Raw genomic sequence first — 12914 nt, forward strand, 5'->3', positions numbered from 1 at the left:
TCTTTAAACTGATCTCTTCTTTGGTAGTATCTAATCTGCTGTTACTCTCATCCAATGTATATTTTGTTTCTGATATTTTCTTTTTCATTTCTAAAAGTCTCACTTAAGTCCTTTTTCAATATCTTCAATTTCTATCATCATCAGGTTTTCCTCTACCTTTTTGAACATACATATGCATTCATAATAATGTGAACATACATAATAGCTGCTTTGATGTTCTTTTTCTGCTATTTTCTGTACCTGTGTCATTTCTTTTTCTATTGACTGATTTTTCTTCTGACTATGGGTCAGATGTTCCTACCTCTTTGCATACCTGATAATTTTTGATTGATTGCTATAGAGACTTAATTTCACATCATTGGTAGTTGAATTTTGTTAAATTACTTTAAACAGCACTGGATTTTGTTCTGGTGTGCAGTGAAGTTATTAGCAATCAGCTGCATGACGGAGGAGCCTGGTAGGCTGCAGTCCATGGGGTCGCGAAGAGTCAGACATGACTGAGCGACTTCACTTTCACGCATTGGAGAAGGAAATGGCAACCCACTCCAGTGTTCTTGCCTGGAGAATCCCAGGGACGGGGGTGCCTGGTGGGCTGCCGTCTATGGGGTCACACAGAGTCAGACACGACTGAAGTGACTTAGCAGCAACAGCAGCATCTTTGCGTATCTTGCTTTTAAGCTTTGTTATGATAGGGCCAAAGCAGCCTTTAGTCTAAGGTCAGTTAATCCCTATTATTAAAGTGATTACCTTCTAAGAATTCTGCTGTATAAAATCTTTGTACTCTGGCTAAAGGAAACATTAGTACTCCCCACCTTTGTGTGATGCTGCTATTTCCTACCCATTCCTTCTAGCAGTTATTTCCTTAGGTTCAGAAAGTTTCTTTTCACATATGTGCAGATCAGCACTCAGTCAAAGACTCAAGGGGATCCCTCTAGAGATATATGAAGCTCTCTCTTCATGGAGTTCTTCCTCCCAAGCATTCCACTCTAACAATGTTAGCAGCCTTGACTTCCCCAAAATCTTAAGTTTTTTTTTTTTTAATTTCTTTTCTCTCAGAGATTACAGTGCTACCCTGCCCATTGTTCAATGCCTGAATACCATTACTTTGTAAAAAGAATTTCTCTTGTATTTTGTTGCTTAACACAGTAAGGTAAATCTAAACCCCGTTACTCTATCTTAACTGAAGCAAACTTCTGCAGAATGATTTTTAAATGGGTACCTAGAATTTCATTGAATGGATGTACCTACTGGGCTATAGGTATTTGATCACCTATTCTATCATCATTGTAGCCAAAGATTCTGAGGAATGATGGAATTTGGCATATAATAGGACTCAATAAATACATATTGACTGAATATACTCAGGTTGAGATTGTTCTCTTTATTTCTTAGTATAAATATTGCTGAACATGTTTTGTCACTAATCTTTACCAGAATCCCACAGTAATAATTATTTCTTTAGGATACATTTCTCTAAGTATAAACACTGGCTCAAAGAGAAAGTAGATTCTGGGCATTAATATTTATGTCCGAATTGACCAAAAGGAATCAGTTTACAATCTCACTGGCCAATAAGCTTTTCATGAATACTTTTCTCTATATCTGACAAAATTGGATGTTTCAGTTTAAAAATCTTTGCTAATTTCATAGGTTTAAAAAGTTATTTAATTTTAATAGTTGTTTTAATTTAGTTGATTACTATTTAGTTTCATAATTTTTATGTTTTTGTTTTATTTGTAATCATTGAGCAATTATCTATTACTGAAAAGTTACATGATTTGTTTATTAATCAAATAGACTGTGGGAACTCTTAACCCCAAAATATTCATCCTATACTTGGTGCAACACCCAAAGCCTAGAGGGATATTTGTTTTTAATCATTGTTTAAGTCAGCACAAAACCAGAGAGCTTATTTGCCACTCCAAACAAGTGACAGCATGTTCAAAGGATCCAGCAGTCTGGTAGAATCACACAGTGAAAAGAGGGGAAAAAAGTGTAATTAAAAGCACTTTTCACAGGTCAAAAGTGTAAGCTCATTAACGGTTTACTGAGCAGATGGCATTAATGAGTAACCAAAGATGCATGTTCATTATTATTGTCCCCGTCATTATTCTTTGATATAAGTGGCTCAGTAGATGTGAGGCACTCACCTAGACAATGAGATTCAATAATTAACATGGAATCTGTTCTCTCTTCCTGAAAAACACTCAGTGAGGTTCATAAATGAAGATGCACCCTATTAGACAGAAAAAAGAACATTCCCACCTGATAAAGGAGATAATTTATCTCAACATTATTTATAATTTCAAAAATATTGGAAACTTCCAATATTATAGTAAATAGTTAAATTAGGGGACCACATCTAACTAAAGAAATATGCTGTCATTAAAAACAAGGGTTCCAAAAAAATTGTTAGCAATATGGGAAAATGCCCATAATACAATGTTAAAAAATTTGTTTTCCTCATAAAAGTAATATATCTTTACTGGAAGAAGTAGAAAAGCACAGAAAAATATGTTGAAAGAAATAATCAACCATCATCCACTTCTGACAGATAACTGCAGTTAATATTTTAATGCATTTCTTATGAAATTATTTAGCACAAATTAATATACTTAAAAAAAATAATCTAATGTAAAGGCATGAAATATATAAAGATATATTTTTAAATTATAATATTATATGTATTTTATACACACACAGTTTATACATACTCATATTGTCAGACACGACTGAAGCAACTTAGCAGCAGCAGCAGCAGTATGATATATATACCTATTATTTTATTATAAGCATTTTCCCAGGTAATTAGAAAATCATGATTTTTTTAGATAGGTTTGCTTATTAAATAACAATAGACCACAATGTTTGGGGTATAGCATATTTTTATATGAAATAGATACAGGATCAACCAAAACCTGCGTGTTCATATGCAAAAATCCCTTTTGACCTTTTGTTAGTTATTGTTTTCCATCCTAGCTTGAGAAGAAAAGATGTCATTTTTCTTCAAGGGGAAATCATGATTTTTGATGGCAGCGTTCCATCTTACAGATGCAACAAAATTTATTTAACCTTTCTCCCATTGGTTGAGGTTAGGGCCCTTTGCTCTTTTTTGTTAGCACACAATGCCTCACTTATCCTTAGTGAGGTAGGAAATAGTCTTAGGAGCAGAATTTCTTTCTCAAGGGATAGATATCTGGCATTTGGGAGTATGATGCCATGCAGACAGCTGGTTGTGATACGGTACTAGCTTCTAGGTGGGTGACTGGGCTGGAGAACAGGCAGCTACCCAACAGTGTTAAAACTTAAAACGTCAGGCACTAAAAATACAATTATATAAAATATGCATTATTATAAATATCTCATAGATAAAAACTAGTAGGATTTACAAAACATAAATGGAGTCACATATACAGAAAACAAACTTAAGGTTATCAAGGGATTGGGGGGAGGAGGGATAAATTGGGAGACTGGAATTGATATATACACACTAATATGAAATAGATAACATTTAATAAGAACCTACTGTATAGCACAGAGAGCTCCACTATGTGATGACCTATACGGGAATAGAATCTAAGAGTGGATATATGTATATGTATAACTGATTCACTTTGCTATACAGCAGAAACTAACACAATATTCTAAATCAACTATACTCCAAAAAAAATAATTTTAAGAAAACTAGTAGGAAAGACACTAAAATATTTATCTCTGTTTAGTGAGATAATGAGTGGGTGATTTTTTCTCTTCTTTTTTCTCTTATAATGACAACATACTACTTTTCAAACCAGATAAAGCAACACCAGAGACCACTTTTTAAAAGAGAGAGATACATACAAGCTGATTGATAACAGTAGTCACCTCTATGAAGGGCAGTGAGACTTGGGTGAGTAAATGGGGACTTGTTTTGTCTGAACTGTCAGAATTCTTTAAAAAAAAAGAATATATTCTTATATAATTTATTTTTAACAAGAACAAAATGGCAGAATATATTTTGAATATTTTCTTTATTTAGTTTCTTTGCATTCTACATTCAAGTATAAGCCTCCATTCTAATACTGCAATTTAATACTGTGAAAGGTATTATTAGAGAGAGGTACTATTAGAAAAATACCTTAATTTCTGGTCCAAGTCTACCACGTAGTAGCTGTGTGTCCTTGGGCTAGTCACTCAACCTCTCTGCTTCCCAAAGTCCCAATATGTTAAATGTTAAATAGGTACTTCCTTGCTTACAAACATGATATAAATTATAAGAAAGTACTTGTGAGCCATAATAATGCTCCTCCAATACATATCATCAAACAGTAACAAAAGTATACTGACTCTGAACAAAAAGGAAATTTTATAACAGTGGTTTAACTTTGCCTTCTAAACAAGGGAATTTAAAGAGAGAGCATAGGACAATTTAGTGAAACAGAATGAGGAAAGCATACAATTAAGAAGTAATGCTCCGGACCAAAGAGAAAAAGAAAAGTGCTCTCTCACCCCATCTCTCCCTAACTCCCTCCCTCCCTCTCCTTCCCCTCCAACCCCCAGAAACTGAAGGTCAGAGAAATAACCTCACTTTGGGAAATTGACGTGGAACTGAGATTAAAACCCTAGACTTCCTGTGTCTCATGCAGTGAAAGCACCGATGATATATTAATATACTAGACTTCAGTGAGCCTTATTCGAAGGTCCACAGTGGACACACAACTCTCTTCCACAGTAGAAAGCCACTGTGGAATGACCAGGCGCACACTCAGAACAAACCAGAGACTTGACCTCTTTTCACGTCAATCCCACTTCTATCTGCTGCCATGTGCTATTACTAGACAAGCAAAGCCCATCATCCCCCTTTAACTTTTCATACTAGCTCTGTTCCTTCTTGACATCACTCTACAAATTTTATTCCTCATTGCTGTTTTCCATTTCTTCTTTTCTACTTGATCATTGTCCATCTTGCAGGAAAAAAAAAAATACTCAACTTCACTTTCCCTTCCAGCTGTCACTTCACTTCTCTTCTCCCTGTTAGAGAAAATCTTAAAAAGTTGTCTAAGTGCTGTCTCCAATTTTTCCCCTTTCCTCTCTTAAACCCTTCTACCTCAGGCTTTTGCCCTCATCATTCCTCAGTGATAAGACGATGACCCAGATAATCACGAAGGTGTGATCACTCACCTAGAACCAGACATGCTGGAATGTGAAGTCAAGTGAGCCTTAGGAAGCATCACTACGAACAAAGCTAGTGGAGGTGATGGAATTCCAGTGGAGCTATTTCAAATCCTGAAAGATGATGCTGTGAAAGTGCTGCACTCAATATGTCAGCAGATTTGGAAAACTCAGCAGTGGACACAGGACTGGAAAAGCTCAGTTTTCATTCCAATCCCAAAGAAAGGCAATGCCAAAGAATGCTCAGACTACTACACAATTGCACTCATCTCACACGCTAGTAAAGTAATGCTCAAAATTCTCCAAGCCAGGCTTCAGCAATATGTGAACTGTGAATTTCCAGATGTTCAAGCTGCTTTTAGAAAAGGCAGAGGAACCAGAGATCAAATTGCCAACATCCGCTGGATCATGGAAGAAGCAAGAGAGTTCCATAAAAACATCTATTTCTGTTTTATTGACTATGCCAAAGCCTTTGACTGTGTGGATCAAAATAAACAGTGGAAAATTCTGAAAGACATGGGAATACCAGACCACCTGACCTGCCTCTTGAGAAACCTGTATGCAGGTCAGGAAGCAACAGTTAGACCTGGACACGGAACAACAGATTGGTTCCAAATAGGAAAAAGAGTACATCAAGGCTGTATACTGTCACCTTGCATATTTAACTTATATGCAGAGTACATCATGAGAAACGCTGGGCTGGAAGAAGCACAAGCTGGAATCAAGACTGCCGGGAGAAATATCAATAACCTCAGATATGCAGATGACACCACCCTTATGGCAGAAGAGGAACTCAAAAGCCTCTTGATGCAAGTGAAAGAGGAGAGTGAAAAAGTTGGCTTAAAGCTCAACTTTCAGAAAACAAAGATCATGGCATCTGGTCCCATCACTTCATGGGAAATAGATGGGGAAACAGCAGAAACCATATCAGACTTTATTTTGGGGGGCTCCAAAATCACTGCAGATGGTGACTGCAGCCATGAAATTAAAAGATGCTTACTCCTTGGAAGGAAAGTTATGACCAACCTAGATAGCATATTGAAAAGCAGAGACATTACTTTGCCAACAAACGTCCATCTAGTCAAGGCTATGGTTTTTCCTGTGGTCATGTATGGATGTGAGAGTTGGACTGTGAAGAAAGCTGAGCACCGAAGAATTGATGCTTTTGAACTGTGGTGTTGGAGAAGACTCCTTGAGAGTCCCTTGGACTGCAAGGAGATCCAACCAGTCCATCCTAAAGGAGATCAGTCCTGGGTGTTTATTGGAAGGACTGATGCTAAAGCTGAAACTCCAATACTTTGGCCACCTCATGTGAAGAGCTGACTCATTGGAAAAGACTCTGATGCTGGGAAGGATTGGGGGCAGGAGGAGAAGGGGACGACAGAGGATGAGATGGCTGGATGGCATCACTGACTCAATAGACGTGAGTCTGAGTGAACTCTGGGAGTTGGTGATGGACAGGGAGGCCTGGCGTGCTGCAATTCATGGGGTTGCAAAGAGTCGGACACGACTGAGCAGCTGAACTGAACTGAACTTCCTCAATGACCTTTATGTCACTAAATCCAATGATCAATTTTAAGTTCTCATCTGACTTGATGTACCAGCAGCAGACAACTGCTCATATGAGTTGATAATTCCCTTCCCATTAATAAATACCCTTCCTGCTTCTCCCAAGATACGTTTGTTTGGTTTTCCACCTAGCACTCTGGCTGCTCCTTTTCAATTTCCTTTGCTGTTTCCTTCCATCTCTTTTACCTTCACGTTTAGTCAGAATGCACAGGGCTCAGACCTTGTATCTCTTCTCTTCTCTTGGACCATCACAAAGTTACTGATATCATCTGGGAACTTCCAAATATATATATCTGCAGCTTAAACTCTCCTGGACTACAGACTTCAATATCTTACTCAACGCCTGTACTTGGATCCTTAATTGACATGTAAAACTTAACATTTCCAAAGTTGATCTTCCTCCGAAATCTACTCCACTCATAGTTTTCCCAGCCTCATGAATAGAAAGTTTATTCCTTCAGTGACGTATATCAAAATAGTTATATTCTTCCTTAACATCTCTCATTCTCTCATCAAAAAATCTTGTAGACTCTTCCTTCAAGTTATATCCAGAATCTAATCTCTTCTCATAACTTTCATTGCTACCATTCCAGTCCAAACTAAAATCATCTCTGATCTAGATTACTGCAATAGTTTTCTATTGGTTCTAACTATTTCTCTGCTTTCACCTATGTACTTGCAATCCATAGGGCTGCAAAGAGTCAGACACAACTGGGCAACTGAACAACAATACTCAGTACAACATTCTCAGAACTAGCATACATACTGGAAGGGTCACTCTGATGTGAAAAGAACTGTAGAGGAACAGTTCCTCTTTAAATTCTACAAATGAGAAAACCAAGGCTTAGAGAGATTGAGTGGTTTATACAGGGTCACTTAGCTAATAAAACAATAAAAATTGCTCTTTTTTTACCTTACACGGTTTTTACAACTGTAATTTCTCAATAGGTAGTCTGCCATACTTACTGCTTTGCCCGGGGCAGTCTTGGCGTACACATGGTGTCCTGGAATGATTGAATTGTGCTTCTTTCTACCCTCAAGTATGCCTTGGTCTAGATCACAAAGTATATGAGATAGATACATGGTGTATAACATATACCTTTCATCCTATTAATAAGCAAGAGTAGGACTGTGTAGGTACTAATATAGGTTGCCCCATTTACTGTCATTAACATCAAGTATTGAATGAGGTGAGTATTGGGTCAATAACTGTCAGCTCTCTTGAGCTTCCAAGGAGTCATTTTACTCCAGGAGATCAATTAGAAAGGCCCCAGTGGAAAGCAGCAGTGACTCTTGCTCAGTGTCTCACTTAGAGTTCCCACATGCCCCATCTCACTGACCAGCGCTCACAGCAGTGCTTCCTCAATACTATGCCATTGCCTTCTCCGAATTTAAGCTGACAGGCAGCATCATGCACTGAAAGCACCGACGTTATATTAATATACAATGGCACCCCACTCCAGTACTCGTGCCTGGAAAATCCCATGGACGGAGGAGCCTGGAGGGCTGCAGTCCATGGGGTCGCTGAGGGTTGGACACAACTGAGCGACTTCACTTTCACTTTTCACTTTCATACATTGGAGAAGGAAATGGCAACCCACTCCAGTGTTCTTGCCTGGAGAATCCCAGGGATGGGGGAGCCTGGTGGGCTGCCGTCTATGGGGTCGCACAGAGTCGGACACGACTGAAGTGACTTAGCACAGTATTGAGGAAGCACTGCTGTGAGCGCTGGTCAGTGAGATGGGGCATGTGGGAACTCTAAGTGAAACACTGAGCAGGAGCCACTGCTGCTTCCCACTAGGGCCTTTCTAATTGATCTCCTCGAGTAAAATGACTCCTTGGAAGCTCAAGAGAGCTGACAGTTATTGACCGAATACTCACCTCATTCAATACTTGATGTTAATGACAGTAAATGGGGCAACCTATATTAGTACCTACCATCACCTCATTCCTGGCCCAGTCCTTCACTCCTACTATCTGATGGACATTTTAAATCAGATTTGCTACTAACATCAGATATGACCTTACCCTCAAACCTGCTTTCCCTTCAGAATTTCTCAGTCATATGAATGAAGCCATTTGTCACCCAGACACAGACTAAAAAATCATCTTTCACCTCCCTCTTTGCCCTACCCTACCCCATTCTACCTCTTCCAGTCACCCAGGCTTGTTCATCACAAATGGACTTTTTTGACCTATGTCACTGGGGAACAACAATAACCTTCACCCTAGTCCCTGTAGAAGCTTTATTTGAGAAACCTTCCACCAGTACTGCTATAGGTACAGCATTCTCCTTTTCAAAGCACGTATCCTCCAGAGTCCAGTCCACCTCATAACTTCCACCAGGAAGCCTTCCTCCTACAGAAGGGCATTTTCTCCTCCTCCAGATAGCCATCAAGCCTCTTTTCTGTCTACTTGCTCAACATACTCACCTGGGACTTATCTCCTTAATTAGAGTATAGCATCCCTGAGGGCCAGGATCCTATCTCAGACATTTTTATTCCCTGAAGTCTAACATAGTTCTTGATGTTAAATGTTTTCCCCATTCGGTGGCAGGAAAGCTGAAGGACCACCAAATTAGACAAAATGTACACTGGTAGAGCTTCAATGTCAAAACTAGGATTTGAGGAGGCCTCTAAGAGTATCTTTCCCGTCTTCCTTAGAAAAGCTATGGAAATATTTTCTAGATTAGTCATTAGTCATACCATTTCATCAAACTCCTCTGAGAAGATTTTAATCAATACATCTGGAAAAACAATTTCAAAGGTGAAAAGATATGATTCATTTGCCCTAAGCAACACTGCTGGACTTTCTGAATTCCTCAAGTGTATTTTTCATTTACACATATCTTCATTCTGTAAATATATTCCGAGTTTGTTTTTTTAAAAAAACAAGTGAGAGCAAGAAGGACTTACTGTGTAGCATGAGGAATTATACTCAATTTCTTGTGATAACCTATAATGGAACATAATCTCCCCAAAAATAAAACCAACAGAATCACTGTGCTGTACACCTGAAACTAATACAATATTGTAAAAAACTGTACTTTAATAACAATAATAAGACCCCCCCGAAAAACCAAACAAATGGGGGTATGTTACTCAAAAGAAAATAAATTTGTATTTTGACATTCAATATACATGCAAAGTACTGTCTTTCATCTCCTCTATTTCTTTTTTAATTTTTTTATTTTAATTGGAAGATAATTGCTTTACAATGTTGTGTTGATTTCTGCAGTACAACAGCATGTGTCAGCTTTAAGTGTACATATATCCCCTTCCTCTTGAGCCTTCCTCCTACATCCCCCACCTCACCCCTCTAGGTGTCACAGAGCACCAGGCTGAGCTCCCTATGTTACACAGCAACTTCCCACTAGCTATCTGTTTTACACATGGTAATGTATATATTTCAATGCTACTCTCTCAATTCACCCCACCCACCCCTCCCACTCTGAAACAGCCATTCAAGAAATATTTTGGTAAAGCAGAAAGAGAACTAAATTCCACAAGATCTGACCACTCGATGTAATGTATCCCAGTCTCTGTCTAAAACTTACCACCATCTATTCTGTTCTAGTGTTTGTGTTTTCTTCTTCCGGGTCCCTTTCCAACTAAAATGTGATCTCCCTGAAAGCAGAAATATTGTCCATGTGCTTCTTCAACCACCGCGTGGGTGGTAAAATTTAAGCAAATCATTTTGTTTCACTGCGTTTTTGTTTCCTCACTGGTAAATTTTAAACATTGAACTAGGTAACTTCTTGTTTTTCTTTGATTCAAATATTTTGCTGCAATATAATGAAGAAATAGAAGACAAGGCTAACTGGGGGGTTGTAGCAGCCCCCAAATCTTCAATCTTAAGGCAGCTGCTATAACTAACTGAATATATTTCATGAAATCTTTACTTTTCTTGCTTAATTCACAAAGAAATGTAATAAGCAACAATAGCCCTAAGATATAAATTGGTTATATCTGTTACTGATTCTGTATTTCTCAAAGCTAGACCAGATTCTCACTTTAAAAGTTGACTACCTCTTTAATCTCATTGAGATGCTATTTAATAGACCAAGATAATTTTATTAAATGATCCACAGTATTTTAAGTTTTGATCTTCTTTTTAAAAAATATTTCCCACTATCCATCTTTTCTATCATTCTGCCCATTTGCAAAAGTAAAGCATTATTTTAGTACATATGGGATTAGGAAAATCAGATAATTAGAAATTTAAGTTTAGAAATAAATTAAAAATGATTACTTACACTGTGAAATGCTTAATTCCTATCCTCTATGAAAAAAGTACTGATTATGTAGTTGTCAACTAATGAGCTATCTTAAAATCTTTAAGGAAGAGTTCAATTTATAAAAAAGAAAAGCAGCTTAAACACAGCAATTGAATGAAGCAACAAGACCATCATAAACTACACTTTTGTTTTAAGTAAGAAGTTGAAAATACTGTCTTACATTTCTAAAGTGGAAGATATATCATTAGGAAATCAAAAGGATAATTTGTAAGCTCTAGAAAGGGAATACATGATTAATAGAAGCCATTCTTGATTCACAGAGAATACCAACTTAAACTTACTTCATTTTTTGGTAGGAATACCAACTAGACTGATAGGTAAGAAGAATATTATAGGTATGAGAAGATCTGAATTTCAATATTTTTAGACAACTTCATGGAGAGCATGGTGAAATATGGGCTGATAGTTACACATTTAGGCTGATTTCATAGCTGGTTGAAAGGTTTACCCAAGGATGCCAATCAAAACATGATATCAACTTAGAGGGGCTTGATGCCTTATTCCGTACACATCCACATATTATGGGGACTTGGAGGATAAATGGCATAATTAAAATGAGAGGATAATAAGAAGCCAGTGGAATAGCAAATTTATGGGATAATAAAGTAGCAATCCAAAATGAATTCAAGAGAGCTGAATCATGCAATTAATTTTATTTGAATATTATACTGCTAACCAGTCATCAGGAAAATGTGAAATAAAACAATTAGATAACACCATACACTTCTTTAAAATGGCTAAAATGAAAAGAACTTTCAATAATTAGTGCTGGAAAAGATATGGAGAATTGAAACTCCATACATTACTAGCGAGAATATAAAGTAGTATAACCACTTTGGAAATTGTTTGGCAGTGGATACCAAACAAAACAGTATATACTAAGTGAAACTTATCAATTCTTTTGTTATTTAGTTGCTAAGTCATGTCCAGCTCTTTTGTGAGCCCATGGACTGTAACCTCTGGGGAAGGGAATGGCAAGCCACTCCAGTATTCTTGCTTGGAGAATCCCATGGATAGAGGAGCCTGGCGGGCTACAGTTGGTGGGGTCACAAAGAGTTGGACACAACTGAGTGACAAACACTGGACTGTAACCTGCTAGGCTCCCCTGTCCATGGGATTTTCCAGGCAAGAATACTGGAGTGGACTGCCATTTCCTTCTCCAGGGGACCTTCCCGATCCAGGGATCAAACCCCTGTCTCTTGCATTGAAGACGGACTCTTTACTGCTGAGCAACCATGAAAATTTACCATCAATTCTATAGCTGAGTATATAACAGGTGTGAGTAATTATATCTTCCAAAAGACATATGTTAGAACTGTCATGGGAGTTTTATTCAAGAAAGGCTAACAACTGATAGATAAATAAATTGTGGTATAATTCATACTACAGAATGCAAAATAGCGTTGAAAAAAGTAAGCTTCAGCTTCATTCAAAACTATGAATAAAGCTCATAGACACCAAAGTGAGAACTGGAATATCACAATTTCATTTACATGAAGTTCAAACAGGCAAAATTAACCCACAGTTACAGAGGTCAGAATAAAAGTTACATTTGGGGAGCTGTTAACTGAGGTGCTGGAAAATTTCTACATGTTGTTCTAGGTAGTGGTTAGATGGATATTTACATATGCAAAAATTCAGATTAGTGCTTGTTACTATCTCTGAATGATTCCTCATCAAAGTATTTATATATTTATATATAATGAAGCACTTCTACAGAATAGAGAAACCAAACAACCACATAAGTGAAGATATTAATAACTTTTAGTTGTACACACATACAATATGGGTAAATGGCAGGAATGAAAGTTAATAAGGTCTTAATTTTCATAAAAATGTGGTGTCAAGAATGAGCAATCCTCCTAGGCCTTCTCTGAAATGTTTAGACTACATACAG

The sequence above is a fragment of the Bubalus bubalis genome, chromosome 5 (genome assembly GCF_019923935.1).
Source record: "Bubalus bubalis isolate 160015118507 breed Murrah chromosome 5, NDDB_SH_1, whole genome shotgun sequence".
NCBI classification, from domain to species: domain Eukaryota; kingdom Metazoa; phylum Chordata; class Mammalia; order Artiodactyla; family Bovidae; genus Bubalus; species Bubalus bubalis.